Raw genomic sequence first — 18,207 nt, 5'->3', positions numbered from 1 at the left:
CACCAAGTTCATTCCCACCTTAGCGACTTGCCCAAGCTGTTTACTGTGCTGGAATGCTCTTCCCTCAGTCTTCTGCCTAGTGGGCTCCTGGTCACTCAGGTGGCTGCTTAAACAGCACCTCTTCCAAGAGGCCTCTTCTCTCTACAGACACTAACACAGCTTCAGGGGAAGGGGAGTTCTTTAGAGATTTGTCATAACCTGGTATTTCTTGGCTTCCTTATTTCTCCCTTCTACAAGGTAAGTTACATGAGAGCAGGGACTCTACCTTATTGGTTGCTCTGTCACTGGTACAGAGACAGATGCCTGCCACATATCTATACACGTCTGTTGAATAAATAAACTCTGGGAGCAGTTCCTGCTGTGGCTCAGCAGGATCTGTGGTGTCTCTGCAGTGCCAGAATGTAGGTTTGAGCCCCAGCCCAGCACAGTGGGTCAAAGAGCTGGCCTTGCTGCAGCTGTAGCATAAGTTGAAACTGAGGCTCAGGTCTGATCCCTGGCCTGGGAACTTTCATATGCAACAGGGCAGCCGAGACAGAGGGAGAGAGAGAGAGAGAGAGAGAAAGAGAAACTCTGGGAAAGAACCTCACATTTTCCACACCCTGGAGAGGTAATTTCCCTAAATCAGGTCTTCTTGCCAGAGAGGCCATAGTGAATTTCCTTTGGCTTGCAGGCACCATGCTATTCTCAGATGCCTTCCAGATCCATCTCTGGTCACAGGTGGGAGCCTCCTGGCCAGTTGAAAGACAACAGCTTGTATGAGATTAGCCGCCTCCTCCTCCCCAGAGGTTTAAAAAAAAAAAGTGTAATAATATTACTAATAGCTATTAAGGTACATATACCATGGTCCTGGCATTGTGTTAAATGCTTTAATCAATTATCTCATTTAATCTCACAACAAGCTTATCTGATGGGTGAGGTAGAAACAGGCCGAATGAGCTGCTGATGGTCACACAGCTCCAAGGTAGTGAAAGGAGAAAAGGACTTCGGAGGCACAGAGCTGGACCCCAAAGCTGTGGCCTGGGCACCTCCATCCACCTGGACTGCCCCTTAGTCACAGTCCAGGCCACATGAACCTCCAAAATCCAGAAATCAGGATCCCAGAACTCCCTCCAGCTGACTAGAATTACAACGCCTCCCATGCCATTCCCAACTTTTTAATCTTGGTGCCCCACCTCAAACTCACCACTTCCCCGTGCCTCACCATCCCACACTTCTGCCAGTGCCCCAGGTAGCCTACCTCCTCTTCAGTTCTTACTATCGCAGATACCCAGTGATGTAAACCTTTAGCACTCGGGCCTGAGTGCTTCCAGAAGTGGTGTGGCCTCTTCCTGCTTGGGCTACCTCGAACCCTCGCCTTCAGATGCCTGGATTTGGAAAGGGTTCCTTGGTCTGGCCCCACTCAGCCTGCAGGCCTCCAATCCCACCTCCCTCCTCCTCGCGGGGAGGGGGCAGCCAGGCATGAAGTCCAAGTAGGAGCCATTAAGGAGCAGCGCGAGGGGCTGGGCCCGCATGCTAATGAGGATGCAAATCAGCACCTGGGCAAAGGGGGTCGGGGTGGGGCCGGGGGTTGTTGAGAGAACTAACAGGGAAGTAAAGGAATTAGAGGGGGGTGAGGTAACCCGAAAGCGGAAGCCCTTAAGTCATGGGATAAAGGTATTCCTCCTACAGAACCCTGGGGAGGATAAGTGCGCTGGACTGTGAGGGTCTGACATTCTACTGTCACCCCCATGATGGGGCTCACCTGGTAGGAAGAGCCGAGACTGGGTGAAAGCGGCCTTTCCTGGGCCCTGACACTGAGGGCTGAACTCATGGGGTGGGTGTTCTCTCCCCGCAGGCCCACCTCACATCCACCAGCACCTTCTCCCTGGCTCCCGACTCCCAACTCCAGATCAAACTTCAGAGAAGGGCTGGGAAGACCTAAGCTGCAAATCCCCCCTCCAAAGCGTTTGCTTCCGAGGACTGGGAAAAGACACAGCTGATTCCTAGCTGGAAACCAAAGGAGCTTAGCTTTGGGCTAGCCAATGGGTGAGAACTGGAGGGGCGCAGAGAGGGTAGGTCTGCAGCTGTTTAAAATTGCAAATCTCTTCCCCATCGCCCCCCTCCTCTACAGGAAAGAATTTCAATTGCAAATTTATCTCAGCCTCGGCGAAGATCTGCCCCCCACCGCTACCAACTCCCCTCCCCCTTCTGCTCTGTGCTGCTCCCATCACCTACTATTTATTACAAACCTTTAACCGCAGCAATTATTTTTTCACTTTTGCCCCTCCTTCCGTTTTCCTCCACCTCAAGCTTGTCTTCCATCCCTCTCTGAATCTTTGCCCTTCCTACCTTGACCTCAGTTTTCATGTCTTTCTAGAGACGATGCAGAACCAAATGACCTAAAAGTCACCCCACCACCTCCAGGTCCAGAGTCCCGTCCTCCCCCAGACCTCTGCCATTCCTCCTTTAGCTCCGGGCTTTCCTTAAGGACATCTCTCCCTCAGGGCACATCTTAGAAGTGGGAAAAGGGAGAAGGTGAGCCCTCAAAGGCCCTGACCTTCCGGCGTGTGGCGCCGCCGAGGGAAGGAGGAGGAGGGCTGATGAGGTGGAGGGACAGTCACAAGGAATGACCTGGCTAGAGGCAGGGCCGGGGGCCCTGGAGGAGAGGGGTTAGGGGAGACAGAGCAGGCAGTGGCGGCGGTGTGATTAGAGCGGAGATTGATGTGAAGGGGCGCCACAGACGGCAGAGAGAGTCAATAAAACGAGAGGATCACATTAGAGGCGACAGAGAGAGCTTTAAATTACAAGGCTGCTGCCACCGAGGGGGATGGGAGGAGGCAGGCCTGGAGCTGGGGAGGGTGGAGAGTTCTGAGGGGGTAGCCACCCTAGGATGGATCTTCCAGCTCCAAAATGGCCCTCCGTCTCTGGAGCTCCCTTCCTGCCCCTTCAGTCCATCTCCCTCCCTAATGCTTCCTTCCCACCCAGGGTGATCAGAGAAAGGGAAGCCAGAGAGAGCGAGCTATTAGCAAACAGGGAGATGGGGCGGGGGTGGGGGGGTGGTGGTATTGCTCTCTTCCTCTGTCCAGACCCAGGTCCCTGGTTATTCCTCAAGGTGAGAGGGAAAGGATGGCATGGCTGCTTTCAAAGTTCAGCTAGTGGGGGTTCTTCAATCTGACTGCAGCGGCTCAGGTCGCTGAGGAGGTTTGGGTTCGATCCCTGGCCTGACACCGTGAGTTAAAGGATCCGGCGATGCTGCAACTGCAGCTTGGATTCAGTACTTGGCCTGGACCTTCCATGTACTACGGGTTCGGCCATTAAAAAAAAAAGAAAGAAAGAAAGAAAGAAAGAAAGAAAGAAAGAAAGAAAGAAAGAAAGAAAGAAAGAAAGAAAGAAATTGACAGAACACTGTAAACCAGCTATAATGGAAAAAATGAAAATCATTAAAAAAAAAAAGAAAAAGAAAAGTTCAGCTAGGGCCTTGCTGCCCCAACAACATAACCCCTGAACTGCAGTATTCTCTTCGAGAGGTGAGCAGAAAGGCACCCTGTAAATAGTTGGACAAGAATCCCTAGTTCTTTTTTTGGCCGTTCATGCCAGAAATTCCTGAACCAGGGATCAGACCCACACCACAGCCGCAATCTGAGCCACAGCAGTGACAACACTGGATCCTTAACCCGCTGAGCCACTAGGGGATTTCAAAACTTCCTTGTTCTTGATATGGGCTCCCTATTCAAGGGGCAGATACACCATACTTAGAACAGGAAGAAGCCAGGGAACCAGGAGGCTTCAGGATATACAGCAGTACCCAGAGAGATACTGAGAAAGATGTTATGAGAAGGACAGAAAGGGCTGGATGTGCAGTGGAAAGCTGCAAAGGCAGGCTCTGAGAGCACACAAGACAGAACACACAAGTCTCAGAACAAGTGAGACCTTTTAAGAACCCAAGAATCACAGGAGCCAGAGGGACAAGGGCAAAGGAAGGACAGAGCAAAGTGAGGCCTGAAAGAAGAAAGAATGTGCCTTTCACCGAGGAGGCGCCAGGGCGTGGGCTCAGGTTGGCCAGTAGAACTGGAGGCAGAGCTGGCCAGGGGTGCTCCCTCTGGAGCAGGAGCCCCAGCAAGACCAGGGCTCCCCTAGGCTGGAGCCTCCTCCCAACTCCTGAGGAGCCTGAGCAGAAAAGCGACACGACTGCTCCCTAGTGGTCACGGAGACAGCATCACCCAGGAGAGGACAGCCCTGCCAGGGCTCAGACTGGCTTTCTTCTTCAGGCTCCCCTCCTTTAAACAAAAACAAAACTCTTTCTCCCTTCTTTTTTTTTTTTTTTTCCCCAAACCCAATGACAGGGCAAAGTCTTTCCCAGCAAAACTGGCCAGAGGGCACTGGCACATTTGCTTATAATTTGCATACAGTGATTTCCACCTTGGAGCCCTCCAGACATTTTTGCCTTTCACTTTTCCAATTGTCCCACCTGTTCTCTTTCAGTGAAACCCATTTTTGGGACCTTTTCTTTTCTCTTTTTTTCTCTCTGAAATCCCTGCCACCAGCCTGTCCTCTTCCACACTCACTTTGCCCTGTCTTTCTCTCCTTTTGGTCTCAGCCTGTTGCTTTCAAGAGGTTAGCCACAGAGAGGAAGGAAAGATGGAGGGTGCGTGCCCATGTCACAGGGCTCGGTTGGTACCAACCGCAAATAAGTCTAACCAGATGAGATTTCTTTCCTAAGGCAGTAGAAGAACATGGGCTATGGGCTCACACAGACCCAGGGTCAGTCCTGGCTCCCCCTACACAACCCGTGCAACTCCGGTTAAGTTACTTAGCAGTCTGTCTTCTCATCTGGGAACTCCATCACCCTCCCTTCCGAGTGCTCATACGCAGGGTTCAGAGTGTGGTCTTCTAAGCCTGGGTCTCTCCAGGGTGCCTACAAGATCACACGGCTCCACAATGCTGTCCTGACCGGGCGGTTGTGAAAACGTGCGCAGGTAATGTGAAAAGTGCACATCCTAGTGTCTATCAGGTTGGTTCCTTCCCTTCTCTCTTGGCTCCCCACCCCCACCCTGAGAGCGAAGATGTGCGCAGGTAGGCTGATGCTTTTCTTGTGCCTTGCTTCTTCTTGACCTAGACTCACCCTCTCATCGATGCCCTTTTCAACTGAGGGCAAGTTCTTCCATGGGCACGATTTAAATTTAGTTGGCTTGGCAGCAGAGTTCATTTCTCACCAGGCCCTCTTGATTGCTGTGTCTAGAGACACCCCATTGTCCCGGAGCAGAGCTTGGAAGCTTTTGGATCAAAACCGCTATGACCTCTCCTTGCATTAAAACTATCACTTTCTCTGTCTCTAAATCTTACCTTCTATATTGAAAAAAGAAACAGAAAAAGGTACTCCTCTTCCTCCATTTTAATTCTACCATCTCTCTTAGACCTCCCCCCCCACCTCCAACATTTAGGGGGCGCTTACTCTGTGCAAGAGAAGTTTTGCACAAAAGAGAGAAAATGAGAATGGCAGAGAATGAGACAGGCAGGAACAGGAGTTTCATGTGGGTGAAGAGACAGCCAAGGCAGGGAAGGGGAGAGAGGAAGGGGGGGAGAGGGAGAGGTAGGAAAGGGGCAGGAGCTGGATCTTGATCTATATGTATAAATATGGAATCTCGGAGTTCCCGTCGTGGCGCAGTGGTTAACGAATCCGACTAGGAACCATGAGGTTGCGGGTTCGGTCCCTGCCCTTGCTCAGTGGGTTAAGGATCCGGCATTGCCGTGAGCTGTGGTGTAGGTTGCAGACGCGGCTCGGATCCTGCGTTGCTGTGGCTCTGGCGTAGGCCGGTGGCTACAGCTCTGATTCAACCCCTAGCCTGGGAACCTCTATATGCCGCGGGAGCGGCCCAAGAAATAGCAACAACAACAAAAAAGACAAAAAAAAATATGGAATCTCCCAACTTTGGCATCGGATTGGGCAGGGGGCCTATCCCCAGTGAGAGGGATGGAGCAAGGAGGCTGTGTCTTCCACTTTGAAAGCTGCTTAAAGTGGGCAGGAGAGAACTGGGTGGGGTGTGACGACAAAGGAGAGGCTGAGAGGTAAAAGATGGGGGTGGGGAGGGAGTAGACAGAGCTACAAGGGAAGATGTGGATTAAAACTACAACCAGAAAGGAACATCCATCCACATTTGTGGGGCTTTGTTGAGATGTGCTGCAGCGTGTCTGCTGCTGGAGGAGAGGATGTCCTGGAGAAGAGTGAGCCTCTTGCCAATGCATCTCCCTCGATGATGCCGCCAGCGTTAGGACTGCAGCATGGGGCTGTGTGACCTTGTAGGTGCACTGGAGACCCAGTTTAGATGACCACACCAAGTCAGCTCTGAACCCTTCTTCTGTATGGGCACTTGGGAGTAAGGGACAGGGAGTCGTGCCCTTGAATTTAGATTCAGGATCCAATCTGATGCTGGCATGAGGGACCTCTGTAGAAGACCTTTGATCTCCCTGAGGCTTAAAAGTATGACCTGCAATTCTTCTGGAATTATTTGGAAGAATACCATTATAAGTGGCTGTGTATATAAATAAATCCCTCTAGTTTTCGATTCTGCATGAACCCTTGTGATGGTAATGACTCCATCTAAATACTATTAAAACAACGAATAATCATGATAAGAATAACAACTTTAAATGTTTGCCCTGTGCCAGGCACCGTGCTGAGCTCCCTGGAAGCATCACCTTAACTTACCCTCCACTATTATCTGACGAAATAGATATAGTTACTCATTCCCATTTTTACAAACATGGAAGCAGACTTAGATGGGTTATATAATTTTCATGGTCTCACACTTGGAAAAGTAGAGTTGAGACTGGCCTCAGGTAGCCTGACTCCAGCACTCTGCTCTTGAGTTAATTTGCAAGCTTCTGAGCTCTGGCTGTAAGCATTTTGAATGAGATCTTAGAGGGTTTGGGTTTTTTTTTTCCCTGTGTCTTAGGGCCACACCCACAGCGTATGGAAGTTCCCAGGCTAGGGTTTGAATCAGAGCTGTAGCTGCCAAGCTACACCACAGCCACAGCCACGCCAGATCCGAGCTGTGTCTGCGACCCGCACCACAGCTCATGGTAATTAATGCCAGAGCCTTAGCCCCCTGAGAGAGGCTGGGAATCGAACCCGTGTCCTCATGGATACCAGTCAGATTTGTCTCTTCTGAACCACGACGAGAACTCCCGAGATCTCAGAGTTTGAGTGTTAGTCTGCCCTTTTGTGTGTTGCTTTGAGCATATGTGCTGTCATGCTCTCCTCTAAGCTTGAAGGTTTTCAACGACCTTCTCCCAACTGGTTTGTTTTTTAGTGTAAGATGGGCCAGAACAGGCCATTGCTTTATGCAACTCCAGGGGGCGCTATTCACACTGTAGTCTATGCAGGGGCCCTGGCCACTCCGTGTAAGTGTGTGCTTGGGTGTGGGGTGGAGATAGGTACTGCTGATTGAGTTATTCGACTGAGGATATGTATATTCATTTGTGATAACCTCTCTGAAAGCTGAAAGTCTATACATGTGTATTCATAACAGCATGTGAACTTCAGAAAAAAGTGTGGTATTTTTTTAAAACATAGCCTTTAAGGTCAGACAGACCTGGAATCAAATTCTAGTTCTATTCCCTATTATGTAAATGTCCTCGGGTGGATTGCTTCAAGCTTGTTTCTTCATGAATAGAATGGGGCATAGTTCCTCATGGAGCTGTGCCTACTGAGACTATCATTATTGAGACTGGCACTTTGTATGTGATCAATAAATGGAAACGATAATTGCTCATCCACGTGTCTTATTCCCAGAGTGGGGGTGTACGTGCATGTTTATTGCTCTTTGATCGTGTGTGTGGCTGAGGGTCTGGGTGTAGCCCTTGCGGAAGGAGCTCTCGGAGGCTCTGGGTGATACCCGCAAGGGTCCTGGGCTTCCAGGTCAACAGCGGGGTGTCCTGTGCGGGTGTGCTACCGCGTGCCTGTTTGTGCTCGGTGGCCTGGCTGGCGCGGGCGTGTTTGGGGTGGTGGTAATTACTGGGATGGCCCAGCCCTAATGAGTGTGATCTCGTTACACTCTCACCGCCTCTAATGGAGCTAACCTCATTTCACAGCCATTAGAGATGGAGATGAGGCCCCGCCCCCAGCCCCGCCAGCTGCAGCGCCCGCAGACCCGGCCACGTTCCTTCCCTCCAGCTCGCCATCTCCCTGTGCCGCCGCTGCACTCCTTCCTGCTCCTCTGCTCCTCCTTCCAGGCTTCCCTCTCCCGTTCCCCATTGTTCTTTTCCCTCCTCGTCCTTCGGCGCCTCTCTCCCCTTCCCTGGCTTCCTCTTCCCTTCACCCATCACCCTCCCTCTTCCTTCCCCGGGTGCGTCGGTCCCCCGCGACTGCATCGCCCCGGCCTCTGCTCCGCGCCCCTCCCCCGCCCTTGCCTGCTGCCGGCCCTCCCCTCCCCCACGGTGCCCCGTCTGGCCAAAGGACAAATCTCAAGGGGAAACCAGCAAAGACAAACAAGGAGCAGTGACTTCATTATCGTCGTTAATTTGCCACTTCAGTTCCTCCCACAAGGGTCAAAGCCGGCACGGCTTGAACTCAGGACTGACAAGGAGGCTGAGCCGGCCGCCGGCCTTTTCCGCCTCGAGCCTCTTCCGCCACCGCTCGGCCTCCCTCCTTCATTTCTCTGCAGGGGGTCAGGCTCTCGGGTTTTCTCTTCCGTTTCTAGTTCCCGCAGTCTCTGCCTCTGCCTCCCGCCCTCCTTCCTTTTTCATTCAAATTGTGGCCTTCTCTCGGGCTCTCGGCCGGCTCGAAGTCACATGGTTTTTACCTCTGACTCCCTCCCTCCTTCTCGTCCGATTCAGCCGGTTTCCGTCCCGCCCAGTCCTCCCAGCCCCAGCCATCCTGGAACCCGTGTCTTGGCCGTCCCTTGTCTTCCCTCTTCCTAACCTCAAGCACACTCCTTTCCCAGAGCATTAGAATCTATCTCTAGGTTTTGAAAACCACGTAGCCTTGATGAAGCTGGTGGGGATGGGAGGCAGGAGTTTGTGGTCCAAGCAGGAAAAGTGATACAGAATATGGAATTGGCTGGATAGTAAGGAAGATAACTGCCATGGGGTGCTAGGCACACACAACTCAAAGGAAGCAGCAGAATCTAGGCTTAGACACCTGGAGACCTGAGGCATGCTGGACCAAGTGAAACAATTTTCCCAAGGCCAGAGGAAAAGGAGGATGGGCCTTGGGCTTGAGACTTGGGGGTGGGGTGGGGGTGGGCGGTGCCAGGATCATCACCAAAACAGGAAGGAAAAACTTGAGGATGGAAACGGAGTTTAGCCCATCAGTTCCTTAGGGAAACACAATCTAACACTCCTGTCCCCCCGTCACTGAGAAGCCAAATGACTGGCAATTGACTCTTGACCTTTAGCCCACTCCCAGCCCCAAAGGGACAGATTGAGGGTAGCTGGCTGCGACTGGAGGAGGCATCAGGGAAATGTCCACATGTGGAGTGAGCATTTCTTTACCCACCTCTGCCCCACAGCTCTGCACAGCAACATGCTACACAGGACCAGACGCTGCATATGTACGCCCTCTTCCCTCCACAGGGGGCGCTTGCTACTTCTGCGTAGCCTTCTAATTGTACAGGCCCCTGTGCCAGCACCGGTTCAGTGGGTGGCCCTGCTGTGATCCCAAGCCTGGAACCTTAGCTTTAATGTAATCCCACATTTCTGCCCCAATACAAAGGCAGTCCCTGTTCTCTCATTTTTTTGGCAGGAGGGGCACACCCATAGCATATAGAAGTTCAGGGGCAGGGACTAAATCCGAGCTGCAGCTGTGACCCATGCTGAAGCAATGCTGGATCCTTAACCCACTATGCCAGGCCGGGGATTGAACCCGAGCCTCAGGAGTGACTGGAGCCGCTGCAAGAGACAACACCAGATCCTTAACCCACTGCACCACAGTGGGAGCTCATTTGACTTTGAATATTGAAGGGTGCCGAGCTGTCTTGGGAAGAATTAAGAAAAGTTGTCTTCTTCTAGGTATGTGCAGCCCGCAGGGCAGTAGTATGAAGAGCAGATGGATCTCAGCCCTGTCACCCCTTAACTGGCACCCTAAACACCTGGACACAGAGGCCCTGTCTCTGCACAAGTGCCTGCAAGAGGGGGACACTAAGAGCCAATGGAATTACCTCAGGGTGCTGAGAGGCACCTCTGAATCCTTCACCCCAAGTCTTCCCAGCCTGGGGTAGAGGAGGAGTGGGCAAGCAGTCCCCGGGGCTTTCCTCAGAGAGGCAAGGGGCTCTGGAAAAGTGAGTGGTGGGATGACTGAGAAGCCAGAGAAGAAAGATGGAAAAATCAATGAAATGAGTTTCTAACGGTGAGGTAAAGGACCGCCGTGTCGACAGCCTGTCGCCTGCTGCAAAATATGAGCTGCCCAAGTCCATGGCGGCGGCTGACACTGCATCCAGCCGCCACTGTCCTTCCTGCAGGCCTCCGCCCACCAGCCCCTTCTCCAGCTGTCCTGGCCTTTCTTATTATAGCCAGACTCTCCCCCAGGGCTCCCGGCGCACTCCCTCTCTTCCAGGGCTTCTTTCCTAGATTCATCGATCCGCACAGGGGCTTTTTGACTCTTCATCACAGGAACAAGTTATAATTCCAGACTGGGGGCATTTTTCTCCTCTATGGCTTCTGTGTACTTAGACCTCTCTCTCCCTCTCTCTCCAAATCTCATTCCGAGTTGTGATGAGCTCTGCATCTCCTACCTCTCCCTCATTTCCTTTATACCCCGAGACTCCAACAATGCAACACGCAGTCAGATGTCAAGGCCATCGCTCACGGGGTTTCTTACATCCAACTCTGTGCCTCCTTCTGCCTTTTGGCCCGGTTAGCCAATGCTGACTTCCTTGGAACTGTCTGCATTAGGACAGGGTGTTTAGGATGGGTATTGATTTATGAATTCTTTGTTAACCTGTGTGTGTGCAAGAGGTGTGTGTGTGTGTGTGTCAGATTCACTTGTGGTTTCATAAGTGGGAATGGAGTGGGGTAGGAGTGCTACTCCCAATTCAAATCTGCTGACTCTGTCTTTGGAAACAACACTCAGCCTTTTCTGGAAACCACCTCCTTTCTCTACCCTCCTCCGTATCTTCCTCTTGGGCTCCTAAGACTGTTCATTCATGTCCCCCCCTCCACCCCGTTATCTCTGCAAAGACTCCCCGGATCAACCTGTAGAGTCAGCCCTGGCTGCCTCCAAGGGTGCCCCTAACCCAGCCTTTCCTCCCTCGGCCTCAGATCTCACAGTTGCTCATGTGTGCCTGCTTTCCCAACCTGCCCATTTACCAGCCAGGCCTGAGGGGTGGGGTCAAAGGAAGGTGGGCAACACTCTCCCCGAGCCCCTCTCTATTAATTCGACATCTGATCAATAGATATTAAGCATCCTTTGTGTGACAGACACTGGGTGAGGTGCTGGAAAATAATCGGAAACTAGAAAGATGCAGCCCTTATGCGGTTCTCTGGCCGTCAGGACTAACCCTGGGTCTCTCACTGACAGCTTCCCTCAGAGTTCTCTTTTCCTCCCTTCCCCACAGCCCCATTCCACCATGCCCTCTGGCATTCCAGAACCCTTTCCTTTTCTCTGCCGCAGCTGAGATCCCCTCTAATCTGCATTTCCAGCTTCCGGTCTCCATTCCTAAACGCAAAGGGAGGAGGTGCATCTCACATTTTCAGTAACTGTCCTCTCTGCTCACAAAGCCCTTCTCCTTTCGCATTCTGCAACTGCCATTTCCAGCTCTTCCTTTGCCTGCTTTTCAGTCCTACCATCCTGTCCTCAATGCCCCCCGTCTCTTGAGGTCCCTTCCTCTGGCTCTTGCAGGCTTGCCTGAACCTCAGGCGTTCACGAACAAGACTTCATTCAGAACTAAGAACAGCTCCAGGGAGGCAAGGTCAAGTTACCAGACCCAGGAATCCCACAGATGTGACTCCGGCCCCAGCTCCATGCGCGTACAGCTCCCCAGCAAAGCAGCAAGTTGTTCCTCTGTGGGTCTTAAGGTAACACCGGCTGCTCTGACATCATGGAGGGAGGAACCCTGTCAGGTTGCCAAGGCAACACCAGCAATTTATGACATCAGAGGCTTGAGGTCTTTGGTGCTCAGGGGGCTAGAAAGATTCAAGTTCCTATCGGCTAAAGTAAATGGGAATTCTACTTTTTCATCTCTTTGCTCACGTTACCCTGGCTTGGGAATGAAATGCAAAGGCCTTTGGTGGGGCAGTGAGGGGTCTGGCTGGGGGAATGAACCAAACCTCTCCTTCTGTTCACCAGATATCCCTGCCCGCTCTCTCATCTTTGGCATCTCGCTCTTTTGGGGCTTCGCCCAGTGGTGTGTCTGCTTTGCCTTTTTCTTTCCAAATCGCCCCTCCTGCGGCGCTCTCTTTGCATCCATCATGCTGTGTCCTCCTCACACCAGAGGCATTTGTTTTCTTTGATACCTCATCCTCTCCTCTTTCCCCCTACCAAGCTCTGTGCAGCTCTGATCGGCTTCGGCACTCCTCCCTCTGCCTTCCATCTCCCTTCTTTGTACCATGCTCTTTCCCCACCTCATCCAGTTCTTCGGTTCCTCCCTCCCCATGTTACCACTGTATTCATTTCATATTGCTTTCTCTGTTGACCTTCCTTTTCAGAAATATTCTAGCCTTTCTCTCCCTCTTTCCTCTGTGTCACTATTAACTCAGGTTTTATCTTATTCTCCTGATTTTCCATTAATCCCTCTTTGGTTCCTCCCCTGCCCCCTATTCTGCATGGATCCTCTCCCCTTCCTTTGCACAGCCCTCGCATCACGCATTTCTCTACCCCCTGCGTTTATTGCTCCCGGCCTCCCCTTCCTTTCTGTCACTCTGTTCATCTCAGAAATCTTCCATCTTTTGCCCACTTCTACCTCTTCCTTATACCCTTCAAGCTCCTGCAGTCTAGAAAAACAATGATGGGCTTAAAACAAGGTAAATGCTCGAGACTCTTTATCCACCTTTCCCATTCTTTAGGCTGAATACACCTGGCCCCTTGCATATAAGATAGCTTCTGTCACACTAACGAAAACTTCTTTGTAAAGAATCATGCTGAATCCCAATATGATAAGAGCAGGGACCCAGGAAAAAGATGAATTAGAAAGTAGAGAAAAAGCCACTGACGTCTAGAATGAACTGAGAGATAAGGGGCAACCAAGCAGGGTGGAGCTCAGAGTCCCAGGGAATATCCCCTTACAAAATCAAAGTTGACAGTGAATGAGCATAATGGCCCTGACTGATGAAGGGGTTATATGCCCCCGAAAGCCCATTAAATTGATTTCTTGGCCTGTTTATGTGCCTTCACAAACCACACTCCCCACCTCTCCCAGCCCCTTTGCTCTCTGGTACCTTTTGCTGCTGTGGTTAAAATGTGGGGTGAGAGGAGAAGAAATATAAGAAACTTAGGGTGAGCAAGGGGAAAAGGCAGGAAGAGGACAGATTATGGGGATGAAGATGAAGAATAGGTAAAGGGGAATCATGGGAGATAGGGAGGGGGAATAAAGGGAGTGAAACAAAATGGGGAGTGAAAAACCATACAATGGTAAAGTGAGGGCAGGGAAGAGGTTTGTGGTGGGAAGCTCCTGGAGACGCAGGTGACACACAAGACATCACAGGTGGGGTCCTGACGGGAGGCACAGGCACATGGCTAAGGGGGCAGCCAACAATGCTTGGAAGTTCCAAAGCTTCCTGGATGTAAGACAGAAGAGGAGGCCAACTTGGCCATGCTGAAAGGGCACTGGAGTCCTTGGGGGACACAGCTGCTCCATCCCTCCACTCTTCTAGGCCCCTGACCAGTAACTACCACAGTCATCAGTCATGACTGATAAATAAACTCCAAAGCAACCTGCAAAGGCCAGAAATATTCGTTCAGACCTTGAAGGAAAGGGCATGGAGTCCTAGATGGGTAGAACAGTTGGGCAGCCAAGGTGTGACACATAGTGACAGAGACACAAGGGGAAAGGATCACCTGGATAGGAGGTCACATCCAAAGACAGTGACACACGGACAGATGGGGAAAATGAATGAGGTGAAGAATGGCAAAATCCAGAAGTAGGGACACAGGGACAGAGATCAGCAGGGCAACAGGCGAAGCAAGATGCGTGGTCCAGTGTTCAATGACAGGGCTATTCAGAGAGAGGGGCAGACAAGAGCGGATGGAGAGTTGGGGAGCCAGGAGAGACACACTTCACCTTGAATAGAAGTAGAGCAGTGGCCTCCCCTCACCTACTACTTGAACCTTTCGAAAAAAACAAAAACAAAAAACAAGCAAACAACAACAACAAAACCAACACCCCAACAAAAAACTCAACTTCAGGCAAAACCTAAGATCGAAGGTTAAGGGTATCACGTCCCCTCCCATCCTTCCACCCCCACAGCGCGCTTTGCCCATCCATCAGCCCGCCCGCTAGCCGCGGTTCCTCCCCCATCCTGCGGCCGGCGGGGGGCCGCCGAGACCCAGGCCCCTCAAGGCTGACAGCTCCAAGCCCCCCTCACTCACCCGGCCTCCCCTTCCCTCCGGGACCCCAGCTCCCCGCACAGCTCGGCGCAGTCCGTCTAGGCTCGCGTTACTCTCAGTCTATTTGGCTGGCTCCTGGTCCAGCCTCGATGCCTTTCCCTTCCCAGTCTTTGCCTCCTCCCCAGCATCTCTCTCTTGCCCCCATTCCCGCCTGCAGGCCCTCTCCTTCCCTCCCACACCCCGGTCCCTCCTGCTCAGGCTCTCAGTCTGTCCGTCTGTCTGGGTCCCCTCCCCCAGCCCCTTCCCGTCCCTCTCCGTGCCCTCCAGCGGCAGTCTCCGAGCGCCTCCTCTCCCCTCCGTCTCAAGCTTCCAAAGAGCAAGGAAGAGAAGAAGAGAGAGAGGGAGAGGAGAAAAAAAAACCAACCCAGCAGCATCGGAAATCGATGCACTTACACCTCAGCTGGAAGCAGGGACGGGAGTCGAACCGCGGCCGCCGAGCAGCGCGAGGCGGGGAGGGGAGGGGGTGGCTCTTGGAAGGGACTTCTCCGATGTGTTGATTCCTTTTTTTCCCCTCCTCCTCCCTCCCTCCAGCGCTCACTCCGGGGCGTCGGGGACGGAGAAGGAAAAAAATAAATAAATAAATTCACGGCGGTGAGGGAAGTGAAGGAAAATAATCAATGCTATTTGGCTGCGGCTGAAGTGTTTTCCCGGCTTCGTGAGGGGGTTTCCATTGATTCACCCTGGGCACTCGCTCGCTCCCTGCCTCCTCCTCCTCCTTTTCCTCCTCCTCCTCGCCCTCCTCCTCCTCCACCTCCTCGCCCTCACTCCTCCGCCTCATTCACTGGCTGGAGACGAGGCGTCCCACACAATGGAATAATCAATACCCAGGCGCCCGGGGCGGCCCCACTGAGCAGGTGCAGCGGCCCACCCGCCGCGGTGTATGCCGGGAGTTGTAGTCTCTTGGCTCCTGCCCGCCCACCACCCTAGAGCGTGGTGTCCGCATGCCTTCGTGGACCGTGTGAGGGACCTGAGGCCTGAAGTAAGGTAGGCCAGCAGTCCTGGCCACCTGCTCAACTCTGTCAGTGCTTGGAGGAGATTGAAGCTCCTCGGGACTCAGAATAATTGCTATGGAGGATAAGATTCTAGCACCTAACAGGAAGGAAGGGGAACTAACAAGACAAAAAAAGAGTGGGAAAAAGAGAGAGAGGCCTCTGATGGTTCTGGGAAGCTGGTAGAAGCCAAGTCTCGTTATGGAACTGATTTAAAGCAAAATAACAAAACACATGACTGCTGTAGGCAGAAGGAAGAGAAGATGGGAAAGTGTTAAAGGATCCTGCCCTCCTTGGTGGCACTGGCTTGGAGCTGGCACCATAGTACCCAGAGTTGGGGGAGAGGGAGGGGAGGTTCTGGCTCCCCATTCTCATCTTATCACCTCATAAGCTCTCCTGTATTCTAATAATGATAACTGCTAAAATGTATTGAGTGCATAAGCACAGTTCCAGGCACTTTTGCATATATAAACTTACTTAATCTACTTCTACAGTTGATGAAACCAGGACACAAACAAGCTAATTGCCCCAAGGTCACAAAGCCAATAAGTGAACATCATTCATGCCAGATTTCAAAAAAAAATTTTTTTTGGCTGTGTCTCTGGCATGTGGCTGCTAGATTCTGGGATCAAGCCTGTACCACAGTAGTGACCCAAGCTGCAGCAGTGCGGCAGTGACAATGCCCAGTCTGTAACTGCTAGGCCACCAGGGAATTCCCAGGATTCAAAAATATTTTTCTTTCTTTTTTGGGACCACACCTATGGCACATGGAGGTTCCCAGGTTAGGGGTGGAATTGGAGCTGCAGCTGCCAGCCTGTGCCACAGCAACACCAGATCCGAGGCTTGTCCTTGAACTACTCTGTAGCTCGCGGCAGTGCTGGATCCTTAACCCCCTGAGTGAGGCCAGGGATAGAACCGGCATCCTCATGGATACTAGTCCGGCTCTTAACCTGCTGAGCCACTCTTAATGGTTTCATTTCAGAGCCCACACTGGCTGCTATAGCCTAATTCCCTTAAAAGAAAAATATCTTGGGGAGTTCACAGGAAAAAAGGAGAAAGAAACTAACATTTTGAATCTCTGTGGTGTGACAGTTTGTCCTTGACCCCTCACACTTAACTGTGAAACAGCCCATATTTTACCAAAGAGAAAACAGGTTTAAGGAGGCGAAGTAGCTTGCCCATTGCCCAACACCAATAAAGTGAAGATGGGAGTTGTCAACTCCAGGTCTATCCAGCTTTAGAGTCTGGTCTTTTCTTTTCCTTAAACTGATGCCTCAGCCCCACTGGATTGGACCTTATAACTCCGGGCGGGGGAGGGGGGGGGGAGGAGGTGGTGGTGGAGAGATTAAGTCTTCCCGAGCAACAAAACCGAAAAGCAAAGTACAGATAACAAGCAGACCAGCAAAAGGAATTAGGGGCTGAGGTTGCTCCCCTCCCTGCCCATTGGTGCCCATCATAGGGTGGGGTGTGGGGGGGTATGCATCCAAGACACTCTAAGTTGAAGATGCCATGTCTGTAAACTGGTGTCCTCCCCACAGTACCTCCCACAGGTCACATGTTTCTAGAAACATACTGGGGAGGGCAGGTGCCCACCCTAGCACTTCTCACTCATCATAAGAGGGAGCCCAGGAGTTGACAAGAGCTGCTACTGTTCCTCCTCAAACTACCTTACCCAAGAGTCAGACATACAGTTGATGCTTCCAGGTAACCATAGTCCCAGTAAGGAGTAAGGAGAAGGAGTCTTCTCTATTTTTTGGAACCGGTGGGGGGCAGTGGTAAGCAGCTTGATATGGGAGTAAGCAGCCTGATCCTCCCAAACCAGGAATTGAAACCAGGCTGCAGTGGTGAAAGTCCCAAATCCTAATCACTAGACCACCAGGGAACTCCTTAGCCTTCTCTATTTTGTCTCCCAAAGCAGTTGAAGGGCCATTTTCAGGTCTTCCAGTGTTTTTATTTTCTAAATTTACTTCTCTCTGCCCCATGATATGTGTAAATTCCCAGGCCAGAGATCAAACTACTCCACAGCAGCAATCTGAGCTGCTGCAGTGACTACGACAGATCTTTAACCTGTGTTTTAAGTGAACATGAATATTCCTATTCCTGACAAAGCCTGCTCAGTAGCAACTGGAAACTCAATGACAAACTCCTCAGTCGGGCACTCAAGGCCTTTTCCAACCCGCTCCTTCATTTCTTTCCTTTACCCAATGGCCAGATGCTCTCCAGCTTCTGGGCTACTGCTTACACCGTTCCTAGCTCCATCTAGGTCTCCAACCGTTGAAATCCCATCATGAGTTTAGTTTTCATCCAATAATATCTCTTCCTCCTCCTATGAAGTCTCCCACCCACCCTTATCCTGAACATTCATGGGGATGTATTATTTCCCCTTTAAAACTCCAGAGTGGCTAAACTGGTCTCAGTTATCTTCCCCTCACACCCAGCTCATTGCCATTGCCCTGCACTTAGTAGGCCATGGTAATAGTCAATAAAATACCTGCTGACAGAGAGTGAGTGGCTTCTATTCCAGCCCCATCTGCCTACAGAGTGAGGGGTCTGGACACAGGACTGGGGCCTCAGCTCCTTTCGCACCCGTCTCTCACCAGCCCCAGCTCAACTTTACGTAGAGTCTGGCTGGCTTTAATCGCAGCTTTCCTGTCACTATAGCGACGGGTGGGGCAAGAAAGCAAAGTCTCGCTATGGAAC

At 51.7% G+C, this 18,207-nt stretch overlaps 1 protein-coding gene across 1 annotated transcript in view; it reads right to left on the bottom strand.

Annotated features, from left to right (window-relative positions):
* Positions 1–15,333, bottom strand: part of ZFHX2 (zinc finger homeobox 2) — a 32,617-nt gene extending 17,284 nt beyond the window's left edge. The window contains exon 1 of the mRNA XM_047795740.1: positions 14,912–15,333. The gene's annotated coding sequence lies outside the window, so the exon portion shown is untranslated. The remainder of the gene's footprint in view (positions 1–14,911) is intronic.
* Positions 15,334–18,207: the final 2,874 nt, after the last annotated feature.

This window comes from Phacochoerus africanus, chromosome 9 (assembly GCF_016906955.1).
Source record: "Phacochoerus africanus isolate WHEZ1 chromosome 9, ROS_Pafr_v1, whole genome shotgun sequence".
In the NCBI taxonomy this organism is placed as follows: Eukaryota; Metazoa; Chordata; class Mammalia; order Artiodactyla; family Suidae; genus Phacochoerus; species Phacochoerus africanus.
This window is presented reverse-complemented; position numbering and strand designations above follow the sequence as displayed.